Raw genomic sequence first — 15,478 nt, 5'->3', positions numbered from 1 at the left:
TTTCTCCTGTAAAAACAAGAAAACCCTAGTCAGGGACTGTTTGTGTAGGAGATAGTTAAGCGTACCTGATTTTTGTGCAGTGTTGAGTCTCTGCTAATCGCGTGATATTCAGAAGACTTCTAGAACAAAAATCTTGGAATTTTGAATTGTAAAAGATTGATTTGATTGATGGTACAAAACACTGAGAATTGTACTGCCAGCAGTTTGACTGTCGACTGACTGTTCAGATATTGACGTAGCAGTTAGAGTGAAAAATCAACAGTCAAAGTTAATTTTGTTGTTTTTTTTTTGTTTTATGTGAAAAATGAAAGTTTATTTACATGACTTGTTAAAAAACACAGACATAATAAATAACTAATATTTACTGTATGCGGGCAAAATTACCGATAATAACCCTGAAAATCATTTAATGCACAGAAAAATGAATATTTGACTGGCAGAAAACACACAAAATATTATCTGAGTAATTAAGCAATATTATGACAAATAGTACAACATTTAATACTGACAGTACAAATATTACATACTATATTGAACAGTACGAATAAACGGTACATTTAAGAAATAAGAAATACGGCAAATTTTAAGAATGACGATTGATAACCCATGCTACAAATAGTAACATGTAGATGATTGGGAGCATAAGCATCCCAGGTCCACAGTGTTCCGGGCTATGTAGACAAAAGAAAGACATGATCACCGTAGCAATGGTGATGACCATAAGAAAACACGTTTCCCACCGCTTCGCCATTTTGTCAGGGAAGTAGAGAGGATGGATTATGAAGTAGAAATTTGAGAGATGAATTAGAATTTGATGTGAGATTTTTATGAAAAAATGAGAGGTATTTATAGAGTGGAAAGAAGGATAGAGACGTTGGGGAATGATGTGATTCCGTACAAAAGGAAAATTTAAGTGGAAATAAGATTTGAAAGAAAGTGTATGATAGTGTTGGGAAAAAGAGAGATGTAGAGAATAAAGTTAGGATTTGATTTTTGAAAAAGAGATTTGAAAAGATTTTTGAAAATAATGGAATATAGTACAAAAATTAGTGGGAAACAAAAGATAATAATAATCTACTTGTTATCAGTACAGTCTGAGTTTCCTGATTCTGCGCCTGCAAAAAGATTTAACTCTGTACCAATTGTGTCAGTACTATTTATCTGTAAATAAATAAAATAGCATGTGTGAAGTAATAAACAGTATTTGGCGTTTGCGTAAGAATAAATTCAACTGCAAGCCAAATTACTGTATAAGAAAAATTCTAAAAACTAAGTATTTCATATGTCAGGATATTTGTTGAAATAAAAATCCATGATTATATGAGACTCTTAATTTTCAGATTGGAGTTTTCTTGAAAAAAGATGCGGGCAAATTTTGGGGTATAACACACACACATCCCTGATTTTTCTTTAACAATTTAAAGATTGGCTCACAGGTAGCAGTCATATTGGAAATGAACCTGGAGATATAATTCAAACGTCCGAGGAAACCTCTCACTTGTTTCTCAGTCTTTGGTGCTGGCATATCCTGAATTGCTTTGACTTTATCAGGATGCACTTTAATTCCTCTCTGACTGACAACGAAACCCAATAATTTTCCGGAACGGACACCAAAAGGGCATTTGTTTGGATTTAAGTGGAGACGATACTTCTTCAAACGCTGAAACAACTTTAAAAGATCTTCCATATGCCCTTCCTCTGACTGGGACTTGGCAATCATATCATCCACATAAACCTCAATTTTTTTGTGCATCATATCATGGAAAAGAGTAGTCATGGCCCTCTGATACGTCGCACCAGCATTCTTCAGCCCAAATGGCATCACTTTGTAACAGAATGTTCCCCATGGCGTGATAAAGGTTGTCTTTTCCATATCTTCAGGTGCCATCTTAATCTGGTTGTATCCTGAAAAACCATCCATGAAGGAGAAAACCTCAAACTTTGCCGTGCTATCTACCAACATATCAATGTGCGGTAGAGGAAAATCATCTTTCGGACTGGCTTTGTTCAAATCTCTATAATCAACACACATGCGAACTTTTCCGTCTTTCTTCGGAACAGGCACAATATTGGCAATCCACTGAGGATATACAGAAGTGACAAGGAAACCTGCATCTATCTGCTTCAAGACCTCATTCTTGATCTTTTCTGCCATATCAGGATGACTCCTTCTTAACTTTTGCTTGACAGGAGGACATTCTGGTTTCAACGGCAAACGATGCTCCACAATATCCGTGTCCAACCCAGGCATATCTTGGTAGGACCATGCAAAAATGTCAACATACTCTTTAAGAAGCTCTACCATCCTCTTCTTAACATCTTGACCAAGCAGTGCCCCAATCTTGACTTCCTTTTTATCTTCTTCAGAACCCAGGTTGATGACTTCTAATGGCTCTTTATACGGCTGAATGGTGTCTTCCTCGTGCTCAAGCAGTCGGGAAATTTCATCAGGAATACATTCATCACTTTCTTCTTCCGCCTCATACACAGGACACTCGAAGTTAGGAGAGGGCGCAGGGTCATTACTTTCAACGGTTTTATTGATTAATCTGCACAAATGATTATTATTTCAGGGAAAGGACAGATATATGAAAACATGCAATCGTGCAGATTATGGAAAAATGAAAACATTTTTTAAGGTTTTTTGTGTTACCACTTTCCAGAAAAAGCAAAAAGATAAAAAGCATTTATATGCAGAAACAAAATGACTTTTATTGATGATTTTAATGTTTAAAACAAACAAAAAAATGCCCCAACAACTTCACTTTCATCTTGGGCAGAATGAAAGGATTTTGAAAAACATAAAAGCAAATTACTTTGGAACATGAGTACACTCAGGAATGTCAATGGTGATCCAATTCTTAATCATCTTTCCATGGGTCACAAAGCTTAGCACTTCTGGCTCTGATTCGTCTTCAACAATAGCATCCACCTCTGGAAGAGTCGGGTGTAGAAACCCATCACTATGAAACATTTCCTGATAAGGACGAAAAGCAGACTCAGGCTTCATCACAGACTTGTCTGAGGCAGAAAATCCCAGACCAGCTCTATTCTTGTTCTCTTATAGACTTACCACTTGTCCCCAGACTCCTGAATGTCCGTTCTGAACCACCAGTTGAGCATCTTTGAAGGAGGCAATGGAAGCTTCATCCTTTTTTAATTCATCATTGACAGACAGGGCTTGGAATGCAGTTCCAATGACCACTTCATCAGCTTCTATGGTACGGAACGAAGAGAGATGACTAATCAGCAAAGCCTGTTCTCCATTCACAACAACCATCTTTCCATCTTTCACAAATTTCAACTTTTGGTGAAGATTCGAAGTGACTGCCCCAGCCTCATGGATCCATGGGTGTTCCAATAAGCAACTATACGCAGGGAAAATATCCATCACTTGAAAAGTAATCTTGAAGACAAATGGTCCAATACTAATAGGCAAATCAACCTCTCCGACCACAGATTTCTTCGATCCATCAAAAGCCTTGACGATCACATTGCTAAATCTCATTGGTGTGCCACCATAAGACAGCTTAGCAAGAGTAGATTTCGGCATGACATTCAGAGATGATCCAGTATCAATCAACACATTAGACATTGAGTCCTCTTTGCAACTGACAGATATGTGCAAAGCCAAATTATGATTTCTTCCTTCCTCAGGCAAATCTTCATCACTGAAGCTCAAATTGTTACACGCAGTGATATTACTCACAACCCCATTAAACTGATCCAGCGTCACATCATGATCCACAAAGGCTTGATCAAGTATTTTCATCAGAGAATCCCTATGAGCAGGAGAGTTCGCCAGCAGCTCCATTATAGAGATCTTGTACGGAGTGCGATGCAACTGATCCACAATCTTATAATCGCTCATCTTGATAAGCTTCAAAATCTCATCCATCTCCTTTCCTGAAGATGACCCATCATTCACTTTTGTCGCATCATTATTGTTCACAGGTACTTGGGTAGAATTCCTCTGGACATCCACAACTGTTTGGGGCTGAGTAAAAACTCGTCCGCTTCTAGTCACTCTACTAACATCTGCTATATTCCCAACAGAAGACAGAGGCTTAATCTCGATTTCTTTTCCAGCTTCCAGCATGGTGGCATTGTATCTGTAAGGTACAGCCTTATCAGAACTATAAGGTACAGATCCAGGCAAACATATCACAAGAGGTTCCACAGCAGCTTTGCCATAATAACCAATCTCTACACATTCTGGGATTTCAAAGCATGGTTCAATCACATTGACATCATCTTCATCTCTATCCCTTAGAATTTCAATGAGCCTTTGATCTATCATCTCTTGTAAGTCTCTTCTCACAATGTAACATCCTCGAGGATTGACTGAACAAATCCTACAGGCAGCATGATTATGCTCATAATGACTGTACTCACACAAAGTGGCGTGCATCTCTACCAATGACCCTCTGATGTCTTCCACACGATAAATCTTATACTTCCCAGGGCAACCAGATACCATGTTCACGGCAGATGCTTCATGAGTCGGCAACGGATTGTTCTGCACATTTGGACCAATATCACGGAAAGAGAGCATTCCAGAACGGACCACTCTTTGAACTTCATTCTTCAGGGCCCAACAGTTTTCCAAATCATGCCCAGAAGCATTCTGATGATAAGCACAAGTGGCGTCAGCTTTGTACCACCAAGGGAGTTTCTCTAGAACAGGAGGCGGTGACCTTGGTTGAACCAACTTCTTATGAATTAGAGCAGGATACAGTTCAGTGTATGTCATGGGGATAGGATCAATATTAACCCGAGGATACGGATTCCGCCTTGCTGGTTGTTGATTAACAGGAGCTACGGGCACTGAATTCACAACAGGAGTTACTGACGCCACTTGTTGAGATTGATTTCTGAATCGATTATTCCTCCCATGAGAAACAGCATTAGCATCTGATTCCTTTTTCTTCTGAAATGAAGAACCATACTTCTTCGCACCACCAGACGAATTGTCATTTCGAACCAAACGACCTTCTCGCACAGCTTCTTCCAATCTGACACCCATACCCACCATTTCGGTGAAGTCTACAGGAGCACTTGCAATCATCTTTTCATAGTAAAACGGACCAAGAGTCTTCAGAAAAATCTTAGTCATCTCTTTTTCTTCCATCGGAGGAATCACTTGGGCGGCAAACTCATGCCATCTCTGAGCATATTCTTTGAAGGATTCCTTCTCTTTCTGCATCATAGCTCGCAATTGATCCCTATCAGGAGCCATGTCCACATTATACTTGAATTGTTTCACAAACGCCTCAGCTAAGTCATTGAAAGTGCGAATATGGGTGCTATCAAGGCCCATATACCACTTAGAAGCAGCTCCAGTCAAACTGTCTTGGAAATAGTGAATCAACAAACGTTGATCATCAGTGTGAGTGGACATCTTTCTCACATACATCACCAAATGTGCCTGAGGACAGGAATTTTCCTTATACTTCTCAAATTCAGGCAGCTTGAACTTACCAGGTACTTTCACATTGGGAACAAGGCAAAGATCATGCACATTCTTTCCAAACAGTTCTTTCCCACGCAAGGCTTTCATCTCTTTCTGCAATTCTTCAAACTGATCTTGGAAACCATCCATTCTGTCATGAATTTCACTTGGAGCAGCATCATAAATGGGCTCTGGGACAAAAGGACCAGTATGAACAATAGGAGACGTGTTGACCATAACAGGAGTCAACGGACGAGTCATCTCAGGAACAGATAAATAACCTTCAGGCATGCCCCAGGTATATCCATTAGGCATACGTTGCTGAGTAGCGCCAACAGGAACAGCAGGAATTGTTGTAGCAGCAATTTCAGAAATCACAGTGGTCTGACCCTGAGCTTGGGCATTGGGAGGAGGAACTTGATTCTGATTTTGAGTAGCCATCAATGTCTCAACTAGTGCAGTGAGACGATCCACACCAGATCTCAAAGTAACAACCTCTTCACGTAGCTCACGATTCTCTTGTTCAAGACCTTCCATCTTCTTCTTGCAGTTAGCTCGAGTGTTATACCGGTGAGACAGCTTGATTCTATATGAAGAACACTGAATAAGACCAAAATGCAGAATGATGCATGAAATGCAATGCAAATGATTTTTATTTTTGGTTTTCAAGGAACTTTAAGACATTACTTGTAAACATTTAGCAAAACAACATAAAACATAACAATATTCTTTCATTAGTAATGGAAAAGCATACAAAAGGATTCAAAGATCCAAAATTACAAAAATAAAGGAAAAGCTAAAAACTAGAAGGGAACACTTCTGATGAAGATCCAACTCCTCTCTGCAGCTTCCTACGGAGCTTCTCCAATTCATCTTCATAAAAGGCCTTCAAATGAGCATTCTCGACCACCAACTTATCAGCAACTTCTTTCCATGCCACTGAATCTTCTTGTTGTCTCTTTCGCTTTTCACCATGTTGTTGAAGCAACTCTTCTTGATGACGAATCTGATCATCCTTTTCCATCAACCAACCATCTTGGATATCAAGCATTTCATCTTTTTCTTTCAAGTGTATCTTCAACTCTTTGTTCTCAAACTCCAAAGTATCTCTTTCCGCTCTCAATTTAGCCACGAGCTCTAGATGTTCTTCACTACTTTCAACAGGAGTAGTGAGAGATAATGGTGGAGTAACAAGTAGAGAAGGTTCTTCGAGTAAATAAGGCATCTGAAAAGTATGAGCTCTAGCTTGAACCCAATCAGTATAGTCTTTGAGAGCAACACATTGTTTCGTTCCCAAATGTCACTTCCTATCAACATGGTGCCAAGCACGCACAAACCGATTTCTCATATCCGAATTTCCATCTTGATTAAGATAGAAGATTCCTGACACAAGAATGCTAGCGGGTCGCTCCTTCATGGGGTAGCAAAATTGACGTCTTGCAAGAATGGGGTTGTAGGTAATTCCTCCTTGTATACCAAGAAGAGGTGCATTAGGGAATTCTCCACAACTATCAATAATCTCACCAATGTCATAAGCAGGATTGTACCAATGGATATTCCCATTAGTAAGAGGCATGATCTTCTGAGACCATGAGAGACCATCAAGATTGTTCAAGAAACTCTTAGCTTGAGGTAAGTGCGAAATAAACCACTTATAGAGCAACGGAGTGCAACAGCTGATAAGTCCACCTTTCTTATCATTCCTATGGTTAATGGAATGATAAGTATCCCCAAGCAAAGTAGGCACAGGATTCCCAATCATGAAAATCCGAATAGCATTAACTTCGACAAAGTTGTCAATGTTAGGAAAGAGTATCAAACCATAGATGAGCAAGGCCAGAAATGTCTCAAAAGCAATCATACTTCCTTTACTAGCCAACATAGAAGCCTTTCCAATCAAGAACTTAGAAGTCAACCCCCAAATTCCTCCTTTTTTGGTCATGTTTGCTTTTACATCTGATATCTTCAATTAAGAAGCTCTGCTATCTCATCAACCTGAGGCTCTTTCTCCAGACCACTAAACGGTATATCATTCGTAACCGGCAAACCAATCCAATAAGAATACTCCTCCAAAGTGGGCATAAGCTGATAATCAGGAAAGGTGAAACAATGATAAACCGGGTCATAAAACTGCACAAGAGTCTCAAGAATCCCTTTTTCCACTTTAGTCTTCAAGATAGAGATCAATTTCCCATAACGATTTTTGAAGTTGTCAAGATTAGGAACCAAAGTTGCTAGCTCTTTCAATTCCTTTGCACTTGAATTTCTGAAAGTGTACTTCTTGATGCTTCTCTTTTGATCCATGGTACCTGTGATGTTTACAAAAAATGTCTCTAAGTTCCTTGAAAACCATTTGTGAATGTCATTTTTATTAATGCATGAATGCATGGTTTATGCATCAATCACAATCAAGAGCACACAAGATCACATCAAATCATGCAAAATCACACAGTCCAGGTTCTTAGGTTCGACGTCACGAGCATGGAGCCATGGGTCTACCCATCCCACAAGGAGTGATCTAGGGAATTTTGTACCTGCCAATCGGGTTCTACAAAGGTTCCCAGAGTTTTCAATCTTCTATCGGATACTACCGGCACGCACAATTGCTCATGGGCGCCAATAATATGCCTAAAAAGACCTCGTCTGAGCGTAGTATCGCATGACAACAAGCTCAAATTGGTACTTGATCTTGTTTCTGCACTACATCCTAAAAAGGCTTAGATTGGTTAAAAAGGTTCTAGGCCATTCAGCTTCTACGGACACTCACTATTGAAAGTAATAGTGTTATCACGATGATTCGTAACAACCTCTACTACCTTCCATGAGGCCTCCACTGATTGGGGTTCCACCATATGACGCTCATGGTAAGGATTGCTCCTGACATGCGACTATTGGTCTTACCACCTCCTATCTCAAGTTACTCACCAAAGTTCGGGTTAGAACTTTGTCTCATCACAAAGGAACCATCGAGCACCAAAAGAAAAAAGAAGATAAACAAACAAAGCACACAACAATATATACAGATAAAAACACACAGATAAACAAAAAATAGGCTTAACACACTTAAAACTGTATCCCCAGTGAAGTCGCCATTTTTCTGTAGCGGGGAAAATCTGACATCGAAGCCATGGGATTGACTCGAATCAATATTTCGTTTGAAATTGCCACCGCGCTTTATTTTTTCAAAGGAAAAGGGAAAAGAACGTAAAACCCAAAGTTTTGTTTTTAAAACAAGAAAGAGAATTCAGGTTCGGGTGTTGATTATATGAGGGGAAGGTTTTAAGCACCCCTCATATCTGTGGTACTCCACAGGAACCTTTTTGAAAGTCTGTGTCGTGTGTGCTAAAAAAGAGTTTGTTTTATTTTTAAAATAAGCTCGGCAAAGCGTTAAGCTTTAGGCCTACATACCTCCTCGGTGCAATGGAGAAGTCAGAGCTAATGTATTTCCGCTTTTGGGGAAAACAGTTTTAAAAACGGATAAACACTTTGTTGTCGTCGGAGAGAAATACTCAGCCATTGATCTTGAGCATGAGAACAAACGAGTTCTTTGCATCGCAAATGAAAGAAGGGCTCCAACTCGGATAAAATCAACGAGTATGCCACTAGCTCTTTCACGCGGAAAAGATCTCGTTATTATCAATCAATTTCAAAATCGTGGGGTATAACCACTCGTTTCGACAATTAACGGTGTCTAAACTTTTGAAGAAAAGCCACTAAGGGCAAAAGATATTTTTAAGAAAAGGTTTTGAAAAGGTTTGCAAACATAAGAAGATTTTTGAAAAAGGGAGAAGATTTTGAAAATCTAAGAAGTGGAGGAGATGAAGAGGCTATCCTATTGCATAAAATAAAAGCTAAGGAAAGAAACGGTCTAACCAAATAAGAAGCCAACACTTGACATTAAGAGTCAAGGTAGATTTCCCATCCTTTGGAATTATCAATACTAACACATCAGCACTTGGGGATCCAGATGAACTTATTATCTTGGCACCACTTCGCATTAAGCACATTAAGATTCTGACGAAAATCGGGCAGAGTAACGGCTGTTTTCGGGTAAAACCCTTATCTCAATTCCTTGGAATTAACCATCAAGGGCTTTCAAGGAAATACCTGCACATACAAACAGACAACAATCCAATGCCAGACAGACAGAACAATCACAGAGTAATAACAGAATAAGAGTCCAGAGGCACTAGGTCCATAAGTCCGAATCTCCAAAATGCTAGGGATAGTAACCAATAGTCCAAAGAGAGCCTTATGTGTTTTTTAGATTTTGGTTGTTTATTAGTGTTTTAGCATAAAAGTAAAGTATGATCCAAGTGGACAAAGAGAAAATAGCGGAAACATAAACATAGTGTCCAAGTGGACAAAGAGAGAATAGCGGAATATAAACGTCCAAATGGACAAAGGGAAAATAGCGGAATGTAAATATGATGAAATGATAAAATAAAGCGATAAAGCGAGAAATATAAAGAGCGGTATAATAAATGACGGAAATTAAAGTTAGTTGTTAGATGTTAAAGATAACCATCTTGAAACTTGTCAAGTATGTTATCAAAGTTAGTGATTAAGATCGATGGTGAGTGAAGGATGTACTCGGATTTAAAGTCAACGGAAACTTATCAGAAGCTTGATAAAATCACAGCGACTACACGATAAATTTCCATAAGTCATAAATCAACCGCATGCAATTCTCTTCCATATTTGATCTTTTATCGAGTCGGGACAAATGTAGGAGAACTCTCCATGTATCAAGATCATCAATCAAAAGAAATAAGAAGGAGAAGAAGAAATGATCTAGTCTTTATCAAGAATCCATAGAATTCTCAAGATATTAAGACTTTCATCGATCAAAAGAAAATAAGATGAAAAAGATAAGAATAGAAACAAATTGATCTAGTCTTTATCAAGAATCCATAGAATTCTCAAGATATTAAGACTTTCATCGATCAAAAGCAAATAAGATGAAAAGATAATAAGGAAAACAAATTGATCTAGTCTTCATCAAGAATCCATAGAATTCTCAAGATGTTAAGACTTTCATCGATCAAAAGAAAACAAGATGAAAAAGATAAGAATAGAAACAAATTGATCTAGTCTTTATCAAGAATCCATAGAATTCTCAAGATATTAAGACTTTCATCGATCAAAAGCAAATAAGATGAAAAGATAATAAGGAAAACAAATTGATCTAGTCTTCATCAAGAATCCATAGAATTCTCAAGATGTTAAGACTTTCATCGATCAAAAGAAAGATAAGATGAAAATAAGAATGAAAACACAAAAGATAATCAACTCACATTATCATTAATATCATTCATCCATTTTGGTGGATTAGGTCATTTCAAACCTATCAACACCCTAGATCCAATGATATTAATGAAGTGGAGGAAGAAGGAAGCCAAAACAAGCATAAAAAAGGCAAAAAACCACATTCTGCCTGCTGGAAATCGATTTCATGCAGGGGGAAATCGATTTCCATAGTGCAGTTTTCAAAAAAAACAAGTTACGTTCAGCAGGAAATCGATTTCAGCCTTAAGGAAATCGATTTCCTCAGTGTAAATTTCAGCAAAACAGCATTTAAAGGCATGAAACTTGACTTGAACAAACATACAAACACCTTATGATCAAACATCAATTGGAGCACGAATTTTCCATCAAATCAACATCAAATAGCACCAATATAGCATCAAAGATGCATTGAACACAAGCAACAAAGAATCACATTATGATATACAAAAAGGATGAAGAAAATTACCAAATCTTGAACAAAACTTAGATCTACTTCAAGAATCACCAACACAAATCTTGATCTCTCAACAATTGAAGAAAAAAGAGTGAAATAGATGGTGGTTTAGCTCAAAATTTGTGAGGTTCAAGATGTGACTCACAAACTTTATGAAAGAAAAAGAGCTTTGGTGAATTTGGTAAGGATGAGGAGAGAAATTGCAAGGGATTTGTTGGCTCTCAAAGCTTGAGAAATGAGAGAGTAGTGGGCTCTATTTATAGGATGAGAGCAAGAGTAGTGGTAGTTTGGTCTTTTTGCATTTGGTAATTAGCTTGTGTTTAATTGGTGATTAAAGTGGCAATTAAATGGTAAAAGTGGTAAAATGAGGTTAAAATGGGATTAATGAAGGGGTTAATTTTGATGAGGTGGAAAATTGGTAAAATGATCAAATAAAAAGATGCCAAAATGATGTCAAGCTTCCCTCCTTATATTTTTTTGAATTTCGCCTTAAGGAAATCGATTTCCCCAGGAGTGAAATCGATTTCACTCTGTTCCAGAAGAGAATTTGGCGCAAAATACACTAGGGAAATCGATTTACCCAGGAGGGAAATCGATTTCATGCTGTCCAGAATGTGATTTTGTTGAAGATTGCTGCAGGGAAATCGATTTACCCAGTAGGGAAATCGATTTCATCAGTCAAAGATGTGAAAAATTCCTTGTTTATTGCATGTCTTGGCTTGGTACCTACAAAACAAAAGCCTACAAAGAAACAAAGCAATATTTTTGGTATTTGGGTTGGTATAATATGTATACAAGATAATCAATCATTGGTGCTTGATGGTCCCTCCCATTGATGAGGTGAGTGCAACACCATAAACAAAACTTCCAAGTGAAGCTCTTGATTAGTGATTGAGATATGAATGATATAGGATCTTAGGGTCAAAAATTGGGGTATGACACCTGGTAAAACTGATTGGGACAAAGTTGACCCAGAATTGTTCACTTCTGGAAAAAGCTCTCCTCACACCACAGATTTGAAGCCTTCCTATAGAGTTTCGACAAAGATTATTCTAGGATCTTTATATCACAGAAAAACAACAAACTTTGCAACCTACATCAGTTAAGATCAGAAATTCACTTTGTTCTGCATTGGAAAAGGTATGAGAGTCAACCTTCCTCATATTCTGTTTCAATATCTGAAGACTAATGTTGAAGAATCAAGGGAAGAAGAACGTTTGAAGTATCCCAAGCTTAAGAAGAATACTATTCCCTTTGGAAGAATGATATTAGATATTCTGACTGAGAGTGGTCTTATAGATACTCTGAGAGCAGCTAGCTCTTCTCAATATCTCACTGCTATTCGTGGGAGTATTCTAACTGCTCAGTCTTTGAGAAGGATGCAATTAATTGAAAAGGTGACCACCACTCCAAAGGTGTTTCCAGATATTCTGACCAGAAGAACTCTAGTTGCTGGTTTCTATCAAATGTTCAAAGAAGAACTATCAAAATCAGTTAAACGCTATCTGAAATCCTGTATTAGAGCACAATTTGATGTAGATTCTGCTTGGATTCATGGAAGAACTCTTCCCTCTCTGGATGAGTTAAGGAAAAAGGATAAGAAGAAGAAACAAAAGAAGCTAAAGAGAAAGGTCAGAGAAGAAGGTCCTGATGCTAAGAAAGCCAAGAAGCAGAAGAAATCTTCAGGTATTATTATCTTTGACTCTGTACATGTTAATAGTTTTGAACACATATCAACAGATTCCCTCAAAGTTCCTAGAACTTCTGAACAGCTTCAGAAGCTCATAGAAGATATAGACAATCTAGACACCTCCAGTTTACATTCTTCCTCTGACCTTACCCCTCATAAAAGACCACCTCCTTTTGATCTTCCATCCTCTTCCACCAACACTAAAAGAAGCCGTCCACTTCATTCTGAACCAACTCTTGACCCCCAACCTCTAAATGTTATCTTTCCACTAATTCCATATGAAAATATCTTCTCAACCACCTTCATTCCTTCTGCAATCTCACCATTAATTAACCATTCAACCACCTCCACAGAAGATTCATCATCTTCTTTATTCTCTTCTACACCTCTGTTTTGTTCTCTAGAGAACTTGAACCCTCCTTTATTCTTAACCCAGACTCCCCTATCACCCATTTCAGAAGCAACCCTCTTGAACCCTCTGTTGATATCTGTTTTGAACTATTAAGGTATAAGGTACAGAAGGGGTTAGATGCTCTGAAGATTGCTTAGGACTCTAAGATAGATCATGTAGCTGTTGGGAAGCTCTGCAATGCTTTTAGAAGGGAAGTTCAGGCTGACTTTTTGGATCTTCAGAAAGAGTGTTTAACTGCTGCTCCTAGTCCTTCTGGATTCCTTCTGCAGTATGATGATGGCAAGTACTTTCACCCCATCACCAACTAGAAGCCTCTAGAAGAGAAGCAGTTTGTTGATGAACTTGAAGAAGAGAATCCTCTGGAAATTGTTGTGTGGAAGCCTCATCCATACAATGTTATGAATGGAGACTTTCAGGCTTTGTTCAACTAGTTCAAGGAGAACCCTTCTGAAAAATCTCCTGAAATGGTATACCCATAAGTGGAATATCCTCCAGAACCTAAGACTCTTACTACTCCAGAGAATATGACTGCCATTCTTCAAGGCCTAGAACATCCTGCTGAAGATATTCTTGTTGAGGAAAATCATGAAGATGTTATAATGGTTGAAGCTGATGCTAATCATCATGTTCTAGACAATAGCTTTGATGCTACCTCTGCTGGTTCTTCTATTTCTGTTCTGGTGAACACTATGAAGGCGCTCCAACAGAATCAAGCAACCCTAGCTAGTCGTCTGGATAGGCAAGATGACACAAATGTTGAGTTCAGATCTTTTATGAAGACTCAAGAAGAAGCTACTAAGAAGCAAGTTGCGGACACTTCTGAGATTAAGCACCTTCTGGCCGTCTTAGCTTTTAAGTTTAGCCAGTCGTAGTCTGTCTTGTGTCTTAGTTTGTTTTCTTTGTTTTTGCATCTGCTTGAATTGCATCTGTTTCTGTATTATCTTCTGATTCTAAACAATGAAATATTATCTTGTTCTTTCTTCACTCTGTGTGTCTTTTTCATCTGAATCTTTTATGCTTTTTGATGTTATGACAAAAAGGGGGAGAAATACGATAATTGAATTGATTTATTATATTAGTTGTTGGGTTTAAGTCTCAACATTTCTAACAAATATATTGCAAGTTTTCTGTCTCTGATAGTTTTTGCAAGAATGAGATATTCTAGACAAAGCTCAAAATGAGAAGCAAATACATGGGAAAAGCAATTCTAAAGCTCTTAAATATTTGAAGCAAGTTGAGTGCTCTGAAGCTTCAAGTCCAGAAGCAAGAAATGTTGTGATCAAACCAAGAAGCTCTAATGTTGAAGTCTCAAAGTTCGGATGGATCAGAAACATAGAAGACTGAAGACATAAAATGCTCTGATACAAGTGATCACAAAGAGAAATTAAAAGCTTTGCAGCTGTCCAATGGAAGCTCTGAAGAGAAGCTCTGAATGTTCTGAAGTTCTATTCAAAGTGAAAGTCTCAACTGAAATGGAAAAATACTCAGGGAAGTCTTTTATTTATAAATTCTTCTAGTATTAATTTCAGGGGGAGATTGTTAATATCAGGGAGAGACATATTCACACACTCGGATTATATGCTTATGCTATATCTGTAATTGTCTTTTTTCATCTGATATTCTGGATACGAATTCATATCAATTATATATGTTTTTGCCATCATCAAAAAAGGGAAGATTGTTAGAACAAGAAATGTTCTGATCAATATTCTTTGTTTTGATGATAACATTATGTATGAATTTTGTATAAGACAATGTGGTACTCTAATCCTTAGCATTTTCCATTTCAGGAAATATATAAAGAGTATGCACAATTCAGCGCTCAGAAGCAACTGACTCAGAAAGTTCTGGATGGCTTCATCAGAACATGCTCTAGAAAGACATCAGAAGATGGTCATGCAGAATCAGAACATGAACTGGAAAGCATCAGAAGAATGAAAGTCAGAAGAACAAGCTATGAAGTTCTGATGATATCACGCTCAAGCTCTTCAAACTCAGAAGACAGAAGATGCTCTGCACCAAAGCTGATGACTCTGATATTCAAACATTGTTATCTACAAAATCTGAGTCCATAAGAAAGTACAAGATGAAAGGCTGTAACGTCTAATCTCTGACTGACAAAAGGAACATTAGAAGCTACAAAAGGCAAAGTCAGTAAAAGCAGCAAAAGCAAGGCTCGAG

Source organism: Vicia villosa, linkage group LG3 (assembly GCF_029867415.1).
Source record: "Vicia villosa cultivar HV-30 ecotype Madison, WI linkage group LG3, Vvil1.0, whole genome shotgun sequence".
Classification (NCBI taxonomy): domain Eukaryota; kingdom Viridiplantae; phylum Streptophyta; class Magnoliopsida; order Fabales; family Fabaceae; genus Vicia; species Vicia villosa.
This window is presented reverse-complemented; position numbering follows the sequence as displayed.